The sequence below is a fragment of the Camarhynchus parvulus genome, chromosome 1 (genome assembly GCF_901933205.1).
Source record: "Camarhynchus parvulus chromosome 1, STF_HiC, whole genome shotgun sequence".
Taxonomy (NCBI): Eukaryota; Metazoa; Chordata; class Aves; order Passeriformes; family Thraupidae; genus Camarhynchus; species Camarhynchus parvulus.
This window is the reverse complement of record NC_044571.1, coordinates 3123196-3138889: the sequence shown is the minus strand read 5'-3', so window position 1 is coordinate 3138889 and position 15694 is coordinate 3123196. Positions and strand designations below refer to the sequence as shown.

Genomic DNA, 15694 nt, shown 5'->3' with positions numbered 1-15694 from the left:
TACCAACAAGAAGGATCGAGAGGGACTCTGCTAAGGCCTGGAGTGACAGGACACAGGGAATGGCTTCAAACTGCCACAGGGCAGGGATGGATGAGATTTTGGGAATTAGGAATTGTTCCCAGAGGAGCTGTGGCTGCCCCTGGATCCCTGGCAGTGCCCAAGGCCAGGCTGGACACTGGGGCTGGGAGCAGCCTGGGACAGTGGGAGGTGTCCCTGCCATGGCAGGGGATGGAATGAAATGAACTTTAAGGTTCTTTTCCTCTCAAAACCATTCTGGGATTCTCTGATACCCAAGGCTGGACACTTCCATGTGCATCATGATTAACTCCTTGCCTTGCCAGTGTATCAATCACACCCAATTACAGAAGCCTCATGAGCTGCATTGTGTTCCACGTGAGCTGAATGATGTATTAATAAAAGATTAAGTCTTTTCCTGCTCAAAGTCCAGTCTTCATGCTGCCAAGCTCTCAGAGGGAATATAAAACAAAAAAAGCCCCCTTTTCTGCTGTCATGTCAAGAGAGCACAGGGTGCCCAGAGATGTGGCAGCCACATCCCTGGAAGTGTCCAAGGCCAGGCTGGACAGGGCTTGGAGCACCCTGAGACAGTGGAAGGTGTCCCAGCCCACATCAGGGGGTTGGAATTAGAAGTTCTTTAAGATCCCTTTCAACATGAAACTTTGCTTTTCCTTCCCCTTTTACCAGGCTTTTCCTTCTCTTTACCTTCATTCCACGTCTTGCCTGCATGTGCAGTAGCCTTTCATTATTTATTATTTTCTGGTCATTCAAATTGAGAAAATAACTTTTGGCACAGCTGTGGCAGTCACACTGCTCACACTTTAACTTCTGCTTTGTGTCTATTTCCCTCAGCTTGTGTCTCTTCTGTGTTAGCTGTAAGCATTTTCTGACAAGGTCTGTCTAATCCTTTGCCCTATTTCTGTGCCCAAGAGAGCAGAATCCATTTATTTCTTGCATTTAGCACTGCATAAAATTCATGGTTAGTAAATACTTTTGAGGCACTGGAAATGTCCTTTTTGCTGCAGAATTACAGCAAGTTTAAGTAAAAGTGCACAGTAGGAAGTGAGCACATTGTGACATGAGTGTTGCCCCACATCTCCCTCTCTGCAGAGTGCACCTTTCATGGTCATGCCAGTTCCCTCTGACAAATGGTTGTGTTTGGGTTTTCATTGCAATGACTCCAAAATCTGTGGGTTTGCATCTTTGATCAACAGAAGAAAAGAAAGAAACTACATTTTTCTCTTTCATTACAGAAGATGTGTCTCTCTACTCAGAGATTTCAAAGCTGGTCAGATTCTTGATGTCATGGATTCATAGAATAGTTTGGGATGGAAGGAACCTTAATGATCACCCAGTTCCACCCCTCTGCCATGGCAGGGACACCTTCCACTGTCCCAGGCTGCTCCAGCCCCAGTGTCCAACCTGGCCTTGGGCACTGCCAGGGATCCAGGGGCAGCCCCAGCTGCTCTGGGCACCCTCCCAGGAATCAATTCCTTCCCAATCTAACCTAACTGTACCCTCTTTCAGTTTGAAGCCATTCAAAACATGATAGAACATTCCCCCGTGTTCTATCACAATATATCTTCATCTTACAGCTCTCCTGGAGCCCCTTCAGGCCCTGGCAGGGGCTCTGAGCTCTCCATGGGTCTTTCTCTTCTCTAGCTGAACACCTCCAGCTCTCCCAGCTTGGCTCCAAAGTAGAGGGGCTCCAGCCCTGGGATCAACTCCATGACTTACTCTGGGCTCTCTGCAGCAGCTCCAGCTCCTCCCTGGGCTGGGCCCAGGGCTGGGGCAGCTCTGCGGGTGGGAAATCACCTGAGCAGGGCACAGGGACAGAATTCCCCCTTTCCTGCTGCCCAAGCCACAGTTTGAGGAAGATCATTCCAATTGTGTTGATTCTACACTAGTTTTTGTTTTTTTCCTTACTTGAATAATCCTCACAGCCAGATAGGCTGGAATGATTTGTTCCTTCCTTGCTTTTTTTCCTTCAAATAAAGAAACGGGATTTTAAAATGTCATGGTAACATTTATCATTTTCTTTTATCACACATGTCTCAAGGAATGGTTTTTATTCCTGTGGGAGCTCAGCCCATAGGTTTTCTTGGCCTTCTGAACAGCAGGAGCATTGGAGATTGCTCAGGTCAGCCAGGAACTAAATGAACAAGCTCATCTGGTTTTCCCTTCTTACCCAACAACATCTATAATTTCTCTTTATTTAGTCCATGCTTTCATTTTATTAGATTGCAGAGAAGCATAAATGGTGTCTGTTTACATTCCTTACTGATTCAACTTGAAATGCTGACCAAGTGTGGCTTGAGGAGTCTATAAAAGGATGGGGTAGTTTCTGCCTCTCAGACATGTAAAGGTGTTCCTGGAAGCTCCAGACCCAGAGTGCCAATCAGTTAAGCCTCCTCGACGATTTTGAAACCTCAAATCCTTTGAAATAGTTGGCAACCTGCCTGTTGCATATTTACAGTTGCACAACTCACAACTCTTCCCCTCTGTGACTTCTAAAAGTTCCTCCTTCCTTTTTTTTCTCTAGGTCCCTTGGCAGCATCACAACAGCTCCTCTGCCTCCCTCCAGCTCTTCCCCCAGCCCTCCTCCCCTTTATCTCTCTCTCTCTCCTTAGTGTGGCACATTGTTCTGGGGAAATGGCTTGTTTGGAGTTCACACTTTGTTTTCCTGCTGTTTTTCTGGGAAGCTGGACATGGCACGAAAGATATGGGAACAGCTTGTAGGAAATGGGTTTGTTTGGGGAAACAATAAAAGAGAAACAGCCTGCATACCTCTCTACCTCTCTGGGATGTTGGAAGGCCTGGATTACAGTAAAGACATTTTTGGGGTCATTTTTCAGTACAACCCAAGAAAAAGCAAATAAAAAATATTTTTAGTGTATCTTAAGCTTTGCATCCACCCAGCTTCATTTCTTGTAGCAATGTGTGTTAAACACTTGTTAGCGAGATGTGAGGAAAAAACCCCTCAAAAAACCATCTTAAAGGTTTCTATTGCTGTGCTAAATGCTGAACTCACAGTTCTGGACAGGAGATTCTCTTCACTTGCATTGATGTTCTCAGTTCACTTTTCCATCAGTGGCAGCAGCTGATCTTTTTTGTCTTTACGGAGCTGATGTTGGTGCTGTTGCCAAAACCAGTCAATATCAGAGCTGCAGGGTCTGGATTTTGACTGATAACTTTGGTAATCACTAGTTTGGAAGAAATATTGCCACAGAGAAAAGCTGCAGGATTGTTCTTGCCACCACATCAAAGATATTGCCACGTGCATTTTCCTTTTCTTCTTCAGGTGTAAAATTAAAAATAGACCACAACCTGTTTCTGCTGCATATGAGATTCAGCAGAGAGCCACAAGCTCCTGCAATCCTAAAATGGTTTGAGTTGGAAGTTAAAGGTTAAATTTGTGAGGCAGATCTCTAAAAAAGGGAAAAAGAATGAAACAGTTGAAAATTTTCTGTAGTAATTGTTTGTATTTTGTGATTTTGAAGATTTTACTTAGAAAGGCATTGCTTAAATAAAGTAATATGAACTTAGTTTAAAAGCAAAAGCAGAGGTGTAAATAGGATTAGATTTTTTTATACTGTCACAAACAATTTGTTTTGTGTGTGTGTGTGTGTGAGTTTCTTTTTGGGATGGCTCTGTTTTGATTTATTTGGGGACAAACAAAGAATGTTCACTTTGTCTGCCATAGGTATGAAACAACATTTTCTTCTGATCCATTGGTTTGGCTGCTTCTCTAAATGCAATATGTCAAAAACAATGTCAGTCTCTTGGACTGATTTTAGCTAATGTTTGAGCTAAAACAACAATATCTTTACTTTATATTGGTTCAGCAGAGTGAATTAAATATCCTTGTAGAAAAGCAGGCACTTAACTTTATTGCTGTTTTACTAAACCCTCTCCTGTGTTTGCACCCAAAGAAATGACTTAATGCTGTGACATTCAACCCTGTCTTAATTTCATTAGTCATGTTTTGTGGCAGATGACTAAAATACTGCGTGCAGAAGTATGAATCAAGATATTCATTATAAACAATTATAGGAAGGTATGCTGGGCTATACACTGCAAAGGTTATCGTGACAGGAAGTCATATTTTACATACACAGTGGGCATATTTGGAAAGTTCATTCTGAATTTAGAAGGATTACCCATCTGAGCAATATTCCATATGCTCCTGAAATGGAGAATACCATGAGAGGCATGCAATACTACGTATGTAATTATCCAGTGTATACATGGGAGCTCCAGAGTAAAAGGTGCCTGAGGAAAAGGAAGGGAGAAGAATATAAACAAAAGATTTTCTGCTCCAATGCTGTGCAAAAATGGAGAGCACTGTTAACAGAGTAAATTTTTGAAAAGAAGTATAAATTTTGGTTTAATTCCAGTTGTCCAATGTGGAGAAGTCAGTAAAATATATAGAATTATAGAATCGTGGAATGGTTTGAGTTACAAGGGACTTTAAAAATCATCTTTTTCCCACCCCTGCCATGGCAGGGACACCTTCCACTGTCCCAGCTGCTCCAAGCCCCAGTGTCCAACCTGGCTTTGGGCACTGCCAGGGATCCAGGGGCAGCCCCAGCTGCTCTGGGAAACTGTCCCAAGGCCTCCCCACCCTCCCAGGGAAGAACTACATCAAGACAAAATACACTTGGGAGTGAATAAAAACATCCATACAAATAAAGATGGCTTGAGCAGCATTTCCAGAAGCTTTCAAGCAAGGAGATTCACAAGATTTTAATGTGGTCAGTGCTCTCTAAATAGCAAAGCTGAAAGTTTTAAATACATGTGAAGGTGAACATAGGGTTTAGTTGAGGTGTTGGGGCTGGGTTGGGCTTGATGGTCTTTAAGGTCTCTTCCAACCCAGTGATTCTATGAATTCTGTGAACCATCTGAGATGTGCCAGCTGGTTGGACTTGCTCACCCACCCAGCAGACTCCCTTTTGTTTTCCTGTGACTTCCTTGGGGTGGGTGATGTTTGGAGCTGAGACTGCCCTGTCAGTGGAGGTTTTGCAGCAGGAAGATGAGTGACCCCCTGGTGACACAGCCACGCTCGCCCTGGCGTGTGCACGTGCACAAACACCACGCGCAGACCCCGCAGGGAAGTGATGGGTCACCAGGAGCTCAGCTCGTGGCCTCCATCCAAGTGTTATTTCCCTCATGCTCTCAGGCATTCCTAAAAAACGAGGCTTCTCTGGAAAGGAAACTCCTTTGGATGCATTTTTTTTCTGGTTTCCTCAGTGCAGTGACTGTAAAGATCTCTTCATTCCTTCCCCCCATACATTTTTAATCACTTTGTTGATGAGCTTGTCCTTGGTACATGCTATGCTTTAAGGAAATGTATTTTAATCCCTGAGTTATTTTTATTTTAAAATTTCCTTAGAGATTGAGGGTGGGATCCTCTAAAAATGTTCATGTGTACATATACTTCAGAGTGTGTGTATATAAATAAATAAATAAATAAACATACATACAGATCTATGTAATATATATCTTACATATGTATATATTACATATATATTTTATATATATATACACATATATGTGTATTTTATATTATATTTATATTAAATACATTATATGTGTTGGTTTGGGGTTTTTTTAGATATATAAAATAGGAGTGTGTAATTATACATAAAATTTATCTATGGTTGGGTTTTTTTTAGATATATAAAATAGGAGTGTGTAACTATACATAAAATTTATCTATGGTTTGGGGTTTTTTTAGATATATAAAATAGGAGTGTGTAATTACATGTAAAATTTATCTATGGTGGGTCAACCCACCACAATGAACAAATATTAAATGTGGCAGAACAAATTATAAATGTAATATATAACCTTCTAATTTTCCTCAGATAGTAGAGGAAAGAGTTTCAAATGTTACCATAACACTGGGCAGATCTTTTGAATAGGGCTAAAAAAATCATGTTAAAAGTTTTCTTAGTAAAGTTTCCAAACTTTATTGAGAGGTTGTGTACAAGGAAAAGCTTTAATTCTGGACAGAGAATAACTCTGATTAACACACAGTAATTCTTGAAGTAATTCTCCAGCTGAACTGCTAGGGCTGGCCAAGATGCAAAGGATTTTAAGAGGAATAAAAAAATGGATAAGACTGATGGTCTAGAATGGGATCGGTGCCTTGGTTTGGGCACTGGTTGGTCCCAAAACTCTCTCCCAAGGTTCTTTCCCAATATAATTTTGATCTGTTAGCTCCTAGCAGGTGTGTGCAGCTTCAGTTCCCTTCCTGTTGGGCTCTGGGCCACTTTACAAACCTGCAATCAGCTTTGCAAAACAAATTTTTGCTGGAAAGGTTGCTGAGAAAACACTCAAGATGTTTGTACTTTTTAACAAAATAGAATATTGGCTGCTCCTTCAGATTGATATCTGAAAAGCAAAGTAGCAGCAACAGGCTAGCCCTGGGCTGAGACAGAAATTAAAGGATTCTACATCAAAGTTTTCCCCGTTTTCTAGGCATTTTGCAGGCCTAGAAATTAACAGCCAAGCATGAAGGAGCAAAAAACTTTCAGCTTTCAAAGTTTATAATTGACAATACTCTCAAGATGAAAAGGAAGAAAAGTCTATTGTATTGACTGGAAAAAAAGTCATTCAAACTTCACTGCTCGAGCTCTTTGCATGGATGGAAGTGCTAAAATAAGCATACAAAGCTCCAGTTTCTTTAAAAATGCAATATATTGTATGCAATATACAATCTGCAGGATATATTTGTATTGTTTCCAGCCCTGGTGATTTAAGGTTGACATAATCATTCAGGAATACTGATTCTGATCATTGTGCTGCTGCAAGCCCTGCACCCTCTTCGTTCAGCTCATGGTGCAGCTGATAAAACCTGGTGTTGCCTCAGTGTTTTAAATAATTTTCCAGCACTTTACTGGTGCAGGATGAGATTTTTTTTTGAGGTCCACTTTCACTCAGGAGCCTGCTGCAGTTCTCTGGTCATTGTGAATGGGCAGAGCTGCTTCCAAGCAGCTTGAAGCCCACTCAGGTGTTGAGATGGGCTGAAATAGGTGCAGTTTTCATCTCTGTGGCATCTATGAAAGAGTTTCCTACTTCCATATATTAAATCTTGGCTTGGTGTTAAACTATTTATTTTTACTTTGCTGATAGAGAAAAACTGCAGGTGAAATAATTGGTTGTGAAATGGCAATTCTTTAAATCGGTGCTCGTGCCTGCTCTGGAAAGGGCTCTACTCAGTGTGATAATTTTAATGTGTGAAATGCAGCACACAACTTGGCATGAGGGAGATGTGTTTTCTAACACTGATTTTTAGTATTTTTGATCAAAGTTTCACCATCTACAATAACGAAATGGTAATTTTTTATTTTCTGAAGCACTTGCAGACATGGAGTTGAATGGCTTATGCTGCAAATATTACCTTATGGCTTGCTGACATTTCAGGAATGACAGTTTATTAGAAACTGTGATAAGGCACCAGGGTCTGCATTTGAATTTATATTATTTCAGAGTTTGTTCATTAAGACACAAAATATTGAGCCTTTGGGCTTAGCTGTGGGGCCTCTGTCCACGTTAGCGCTGAAGTCAGAGTTACGCAAAGAGGGCTGCAGGATCAGGCCTCAAACATCTGCTGCCGTTTCCCAGAAATTAATCTAGCCTGCAATTCCATAACATCACTTTGATGGATGCCTGATTATTCCTATTTTCAAGTGGGCCTCCAAACATCCTTGTATTTTTCTCAGCAAGAGGTGAGGAGAGCTGATAAGTGGCAGCACAGGGCCCGTGTTTGGATTAACACGGAGTCTCCAAGTGCTCCCTGAAAGGAGCTGGAGGATGTTGGCTGAGCTGGCAATCAGATTCTCATGGGTGGAGGTGAGGACAACATCTGTCTTTCCTATCTTGTACTTGCCAAGGCTTTTTGTTGTTCCTGAACTCTCCTCATGAATATAATATGTGGTTTTTTTGTCTGATCTAATGAATCCAAGACTCGGAGATTTAGAAGGAAAACATATTCCAGATGTGCCTTGCAATTCCTGACTCAGGTGACTGCATTTTAAGCAGTAACCTTTTCCAGTGTGTTCCCCACACCATATTGAATATCCTCCTTCTGCAAACGGTCAGGGGAGGCTTGTACAAGCATCATGATTAATAAGCTACAGCAAGGCTAAAACATCAATCATTTGCCTTTTGTTTCACCCGATTGCTGCTGGATGCAATGAATCCAAGGCTCAAAGGCTTGGCTTTGGAGCAGGGCTGCAAATTTTGGCTCTTGGAGCAGTTCAACCCCAGCTTGTTTCCTCGTGCAGTGGTGCCTGCTGCAGACGTGAGCAGTCTCAGACTGGAAGGGTTCCCGCTGCTCGGGGAGGTTCTGGTGTCCAGCCTCCCTGTGCTCTCTGCTCCAGCCTGGAAATGACATTCCTGGCCTGTTTGAAATTCGGCTTTCACTCCAGATGAGCAGCTTCCTAGAGCATCAGAAGATGCAGTGTGAGGGAGGATAGGGTAGAAGAGCAGCAAGCAAGAAGAGTGACTTGCTCAAATCTTGTGCCCTGTGTACTCTCCTCTGCACTCTCACCTGTCCTTTCTTTCAGTAACAGCTGTAATTCAATTTACAAACAGTTTGTAATTCAAATTACAAACAGTTTGTGATTCAATTTACAAACCTTCAACAACCAATGTTATCAGGTATACAAGGGATACCAAGAGCACTAAAGCATGGAAACACTTAAGGAGCTAATTGCATGGCCCTGATGAGAACAATCTTCCCTCACAAAATGCAGGTCCTCTCCAAATGTGACTGTTTATTAGAAAGTTCCAACATCTGCAAAACACACGCTGGTGTGTTACAATTAATCCTCATAATAAACAGTTTGGTGAAAGTTTTTGTAAAACAGCTTTTGGTCTAATTTAGAGTAAAAATAAGTTGCTGTATGTCAGAAACCTTTTTAGAACAGAGAGGTTTTTTCTGCCCAACTGTAGACATCTGAGAAGTGATAAGAAACAGCCCATGTCTGAATGGATTGTGGCTGTGGGGAGGTCACCTATGTATTATCACGAAATCAGATTAGAAAAGCAAAATGTGTTTACATTGATGAGGAGAAATACTATAAAACTGGTGTCAAAAAATAGATTGTATAAATGCAATGCATATGGCAAAGTTAATTAAAAGTTCTTTATTGCAGTGTTGTTGTAAGCCAAGGGTAGCAGGTCCTTTTGGGAGTCTGGGAATGCTGTCTGAAGAAGCAAAAAGTGCATTTTATTTCTCTAGCATCTCAATGTACAATGAGGGGGTTTGCTGTGTTTGTGTGCCCTCATTCATCCTCCTCCTGGGTGCAGTTCTTACCCAACCCCATCCAACCTTGGACACTTCCAGGGATGGAGAATCCACAATTTATCTGGGCAGCCTGTCCCAGGACCTCACCACCCTCACAGCCAAGGATTTCTCCCTAAAATATAATATACACCTGCCCTCCTGCAGTTTAAAACCATTGCTCATGAATAAAAAAACAAACAAACCAAATAGGTCACAGTTTAAAACCCGTTCTAACAGCTGGGTTAGAGTGGCCTCAAAGTGCTTTAAAATCCTGCTGCTGTGTTTATTCCCCAATATCCCTCATCCCAAGCAAATTCTGCTGCACAACCACACACCTTATTGTCTTGTGTAGCCATTTCTTGAGTTTGACCAAAGTTTAGAGAAAAAAAAGTCTTTGTCCTGAGTTCCTGACATTGCATTTAAAGGAGGGGGCAGCTTGCATGTGCTTCTCATGATGGGAACTACTTCAATCACATTTCCTGTAACTTCATGTTTCTAGGCCAAGTAATCTTGCATTTGATTAAGTAAACACCTTTGTCCTAATGACTTTATGCCTACTTTAAAGGCGTTGCTGTACCTATTGTTCTACAGATTTGTCAGTCTGTTATTCTTTTTCTTTTTTTAAACTTATCAGTGAAGTGTAAGTCAAAACCAAATAGAGAAATCATTTTGTTCTTTTATCATTAGTACAGAAAGTCCAAGGGAGAAGCCAGGTTTGGCATAGTACAAGCAATTAAAATATAAAAAGAATATAATGAAGGAACACGGGTTTGTTTAGGTTTTGTGGTTGGTTTTTTATTTTTCTGTAATGTCGTGAGAGGAAATATGTGGAGAAAGGAAGATGAAATAAAGAATATTCATGTTCAATATTGGCCTCAAATACCAGAAGCTCTGCTTCACAGATTTGCATGAAAGATCCTTCCCACCTTCTCCTTTAAGGTCCATGTGTTCTTTTCTTCATATCCCTTTACTCCAGACATTAATTACTAGAAATTAAAGGCTTCATTTCTGAAATGTCATGAGAACATGTTACATCACGTGAAATTCAGGAAGATGACCCATTCACTGCTAAAATTATTGTCAAAAAGTTACAAACCTTTGCAAAACTGAAAGAAGCCTGTAATGCATCTATTTTGTAATAATTATTAATGTTTACATTTCTTAATCCCACTTATGGCTTGATGTTGCCAAACTGCTTCAGGGACAGCATTAATATGGATGAGAAAAAGAGATTAACATGTAAATGAGTAATAAAAAGCATTTACTAGGAATAGAACTGGCATCCATATGTAATAAAACCTTGCCAAACTTAGTCAGTATTAATAGCTTTGTTTACATTTCTACGTGGCCAGACCATGCTGCTATTTTTTTCACAATGGTGAGTTCTGACAATTTTTCTATTAGATTTGGTCCAGGAGCTTGCATTTGCAATTATAACACAAAACAGATTTTAAAGTCCCTGTATTTAGGAAAGAAATAACCCACACTGCTTTCTGTCAGCTGTTCCAGGACAGCAGCTTGCTGTTGGAGCCCTCCTTTCACAGCTCACACTTTGGGGACACCAAGCCATGCCCATTATCAGAAATTCCTGTAGAACTGAGAAATGCTTCCTGTTGCTGGCTGCTTTTCCCCAGGATGAGATTCAGGGCTGGTTCTGTCAGGTTGGGTTCTGGTTGTTCAGCATCCCTGGGTCTTGCAGGGTCAGTGGATTCAGAAAAGCCTGGGCCAGAAATCCTCACCTTTTAAGTGGATTAATTTGATCCCAGGGCTGGAACCCCTCTGGAGCCAGGCTGGGAGAGCTGGGGGTGCTCACCTGGAGAGGAGAAGCTCCAGGGAGAGCTCAGAGCCCCTGGCAGGGCCTGAAGGGGCTCCAGGAGAGCTGCAGAGGGACTGGGGACAAGGGATGGAGGGACAGGAGCCAGGGAATGGCTGCCAGTGCCAGAGGGCAGGGCTGGATGGGATATTGGGAATGGGGAATTGTTCCCTGGCAGGGTGGGCAGGGGCTGGCAAAGGTGCCCAGAGAAGCTGCCCCATCCTTGGAAATGTCCAAGGCCAGGTTGGACACTGGGGCTGGGAGCAGCCTGGCACAGTGGAAGGTGTCCCTGCCATGGCAGGGGTGGAATTAGGTGTCTTTTAGTTCCCTTCCAACCCAACCCATTCTTTGATTCACTGATTTAAGATCACTGAGAGGAAGAAGAGGCTGAAGAAGACCTGAGGCTGATTCCAGCATGGGCCACGTCCTTTAGTTGTTCTGACTCCTCATCATCTTGCACAGGCTTTGATGGCCAGTGCAGCTTTTGTCACCCAGGGAGGGGAGATCCCTATCCTGCTGTCCTTCCAGACAGGCCACCAAGACCAGGGAGGGTGAATGTCAGAGGGTGTTGTGGGGTGCACATCAATGAGCCTCCACACAGGGCCTGACTCCCAGCACACAAAGCTGGCAGGAGCTCAGTGGTTCCTGCAGAGCCTTCCCAGTGAGCACCAGCTGATAACCAGCAGGATGGATGCAGATGAGTGCTAATAAACCACAGCTAAACTCAGGCTCAGCTTGCTTTCTCCAGGAATTTTCCTCTCAAATGTGAAGTTCAAATCTGTTTCTTGGGTTCATTTATGTTTGTCTTGTTTTGTGTCCATAGTTGTAGATATTCACACAGCCCTAGGTAATTGGATTTGTATTTCCAGCATTTACTGTGCTCATCAGGAAGTTTAAATGTTTGCATTTTCCCTCTTCACTCAACATAATGGACACCCGTAGTACAAGCAGTGTTTGTTGTCATTAGTAATGCCAATAAATAGAAAACCCTTTTTTTCTTTGTTTTTCTTTATATTTATACTTACCCTAAATATCCATAAATTAACTTACATTAGATGGAGTAATTTTTAATAGGAACCAGAAAAATTTGCTTTGTGTCCCTTGTGTGGGGGAGGATGAGAAATAAATCCATTATATAGTGCTTGATGCCTCTTTTGAAAAGGTCCATGAGTAAACAGTTATAGTAGTAAATACAATACTCTAACAGTAGTATACTCTTTATACTCTTTACAGTAGTAAATACAATATTCTACTATTTACAGTAGTAAATAGAGTTAAATAATGTTTTATTTGCAATTTGTATCAGCTTTCTCCTGTATAATTCACACTTTAGTGTATTTACTGGAGCGAACTCTTTCAAAATTAACATTTTGTTTTGTGGTTTTTGTCTCATGGATTGGGGCAGAAAAGAGGAACTGTGCATTCAGTAGTGTCAGGCACGGGATGCACTGTGATCATCTGGTCAGGTTGTGCTTGTGCACACATACATATTTAATTTTGGAGAGTTATTTCATGAAAAAATCTCATGGGCTGCTGAGAAAGAACTCTTTATTTTCCTTCCAGTGTAACATCTTTCTTTAGTTCTGGTTAAGTCATCCCTGCTACTTTATTATCCAAGCACATCAAGTTCCCTGAGGTTTCTCAGTAGAGCCAGGGAAGAATCCTTGGGGAGCAAGGGACCAGTGGCCATCTCCCCCACACCTCCTTGGTCTGCAGGTTTTCTCAGAAAAGGCTCTTTAGAAAAGCTTCAGACCACCAACAGCAAAGATTTCTGGCATGACAAAAGGGGGAGGTGTTATCCTGGCATCGTTTTTGTCTCACAGAACCAAAGAGGCAGAGGCAGCTGGTTGCATTTTGGTGGGAAAGGAGGAGGGATGGTAGCTGAGAAGTCACTGGTGGCAGCCTAGTGGTGATCTTTGCACTCAGGTGACATCTGAAAATCAGCAGGAAGAAGGTGCAGATCACTGCCTGAACTCAGTGTTAGCAATTCAGTCAGGAGTCTCAGGGAGCTTGAAGGGCCTGAGATCCCACTCCCCAAACCCTGGGATTGAGGGGTGATCTCAGTTTTCACAGGCTGTAAGAGGCTGGAAGTGATGTCCTCACCTTTGCAACTGCAGAGCAAACTATGAATGTTAGCAGAGTGCACCCCAAGGGCTCACAAACCAGGTGGATAAAAAGGAGGAAATGTAGAATCACAGAATAGAAACCCACCAGGATGAAGTCCAACTCTTCCCCGTGCATAGAACATCCGCAAGGGTCACGCCATGGACCTTCAAATGAACAAACACTGATTTTTAGTGCAGCATGTGACTGCTGGAGCTCAGCAGAGCTTTCTTCCAGCAGCCAGGGAGGGTGGGAGCCTGCAGACAACCACCCACCCTCCCAGAGCTGGGGAACTCCCATCCCTTTTCTCCCTCCCTTCTCCTCTGGCGACAGGACCACGTTTCTGGCCGTCAGCAGCAGATCTGGCAGGAGCACAGCCCACCCACACTGCCTCACAGAGCTCCCTGCCCCGAGTCTGGCTCACAATTCCCCTCATTCCCTGATCCTTGGCCCCCAAACTCGCAGCCATGGCCAGCTGGCCCAGCCTCCCCCCGCTTCCAATCTGCTCCATTCCCAGGATGGAGTCACACAGGGGATTTCCCCAAAATCCAGGAGGAGGTGCTGGGATGCAGCCCGCTCCATTCTAGACCAGGATGGAGTCACACAGAGGGGATTGTCCCCAAAATCCAGGGAGGAGTGCTGGGCTGCAGCCCTGCTCCATTCTAGGCCAGGATGGAGTCACACAGAGGGGATTGTCCCCAAAATCCAGGGAGGAGGTGCTGGGCTGCACCCCTGCTCCATTCTAGACCAGGATGGAGTCACACAGAGGGGATTGTCCTTTCACAGAGTCACCAAGGCTGGAAAAGCCCTCCCAGCCCATCAAACCCAATCTGTGCCTGATGCCCTCCTTGTCACTGAGTGCCACATCCAGGTGCTCCTTGGACACCTCCAGGGATGGGGACTCCAGCACCTCCCTGGGCAGCCCCTTCCATTTCTCGAATTTGCACCCTTATGCACCTTGTGACCCCAAAGTGATCCCTGGAGAAGATGAATTTCCTCAGAATTCTGCTTTTTTGGGTGCCCCCGAGCCTGTGCACTGCTGGAGGACAGCAGGAGTGTGGCAGCCTGGAGCTGCTCTCGTGCCTGGGGAGCCTCATCTCAGGTGGGATGTGTCCCTTCAGGAGTTCCAGCCTTTCCCACACTTCCTGATGGACATGGTGGCTACAGGCACTGCCTCACTCACAAGACTCAACTCCAGATAGCTCAGGGAAGGGACTGGTGCCAGCAGGAATGGTTGGCAGCAGGGATAGAGGGTCACTGTCCCTCCCTCTCGTGTCTGTCTGGCCTCCAGACAGACATGATGGCACCTGATGGGCCCTGCTGCCCTCAGCCATAACCCCCACGCTGCCATGAGGAGGGTGGGAAGCCCTTCCCACAGCTCCAGAGTGGGATTTCCACCAGGAAGAGTTGCCATGAGAGGGAGGGAAGTGCCTGGTGGGCATGGTGTCCCTGTGTTAGAGGTTGTGCCCAGATCTCTGGGCTCCTGGTCCAGAAAGGACTTGGCTGGGTCCCTGAGGAAGGAAAGGAGGGTCCCAGGGTGTCAGCAGGGCCTGGCTTTTGGTTGCTCCTGTCAGGGGCTGCAATTTTTGCTGCATTTAGCAGATCTCTCACTCTGCATCTCTACTGAGACCCCACAGACCTGGGCTGTGCTGCCCACCCTGCCCTCTCCTCTGTTCCCAAGGTTTGGTAGTGTGTGTTTGTGTTTCTGCTCAGCTGCACTGGGAGGGTCTCCCCAGGGAGAGTTCTCCCCCCAAGTCCATCTATTTTTAAAAAGGACTTAAATCTTATCCAAACCACATCAAAGTAAGTGGAATTTTTTGTTGTTGTTGCCTCTGGTGGGGTTTGCAGCAGGCCTAGAGCCCACAGCAGGACTTTGTTTGCCACTATGACCAGTGGCAAACCTCTAATGTCAGGGAGAGAACTTCTAATCCAGTGAATTTTGCTATGAAACTCACTCAGAGTGAAAAACGAAATAAAATATGAAAGAAACATTGCTATCCAAGTTTTGTTTACTTTTTCTTTTGCATTATCCTTTGTATTATCTTTTCCCTTTCTCATAAAGAATTGTTCTTTCTGGTCACTGTAGGTAACTAACACCCTCAGGCATGATCATGCAATATTCCAAACATCTTTTGTAGGGATATAAACCACATTATTATTTGTACCATTCCATGCCATCCTCTGCTGCACAACTGTTACAACTGTCCTGCTGTCATTTGCTGACAACATCTGTCCCCATGGGTCCTCACTTCAGTGACAGCAGTGCTGTGCCTAAAAACTAACAGAACAGAACAGAATCATTAGGTTGGAAGAGACCTTTGAGATCATCGAGTCCAGCCCAGCCCCAACAGCTCAACTAAACCCTGGCCCCCAGTGCCACATCCAGGCTTTGTTAAACACACCCAGGGATGGGGACTCCACCACCTCCCATTCCAGAACTTTATCACTCTTTCTGTAAAAAACATTTT

The 15694-nt window shown here is 43.8% G+C and overlaps 1 protein-coding gene across 7 annotated transcripts in view; it reads left to right on the top strand.

Annotated features, from left to right (window-relative positions):
* The window catches only part of ERG (ETS transcription factor ERG), a 147598-nt gene that overhangs the window by 99375 nt on the left and 32529 nt on the right, over positions 1-15694 (top strand). The gene's annotated exons all lie outside the window — the stretch shown is intronic.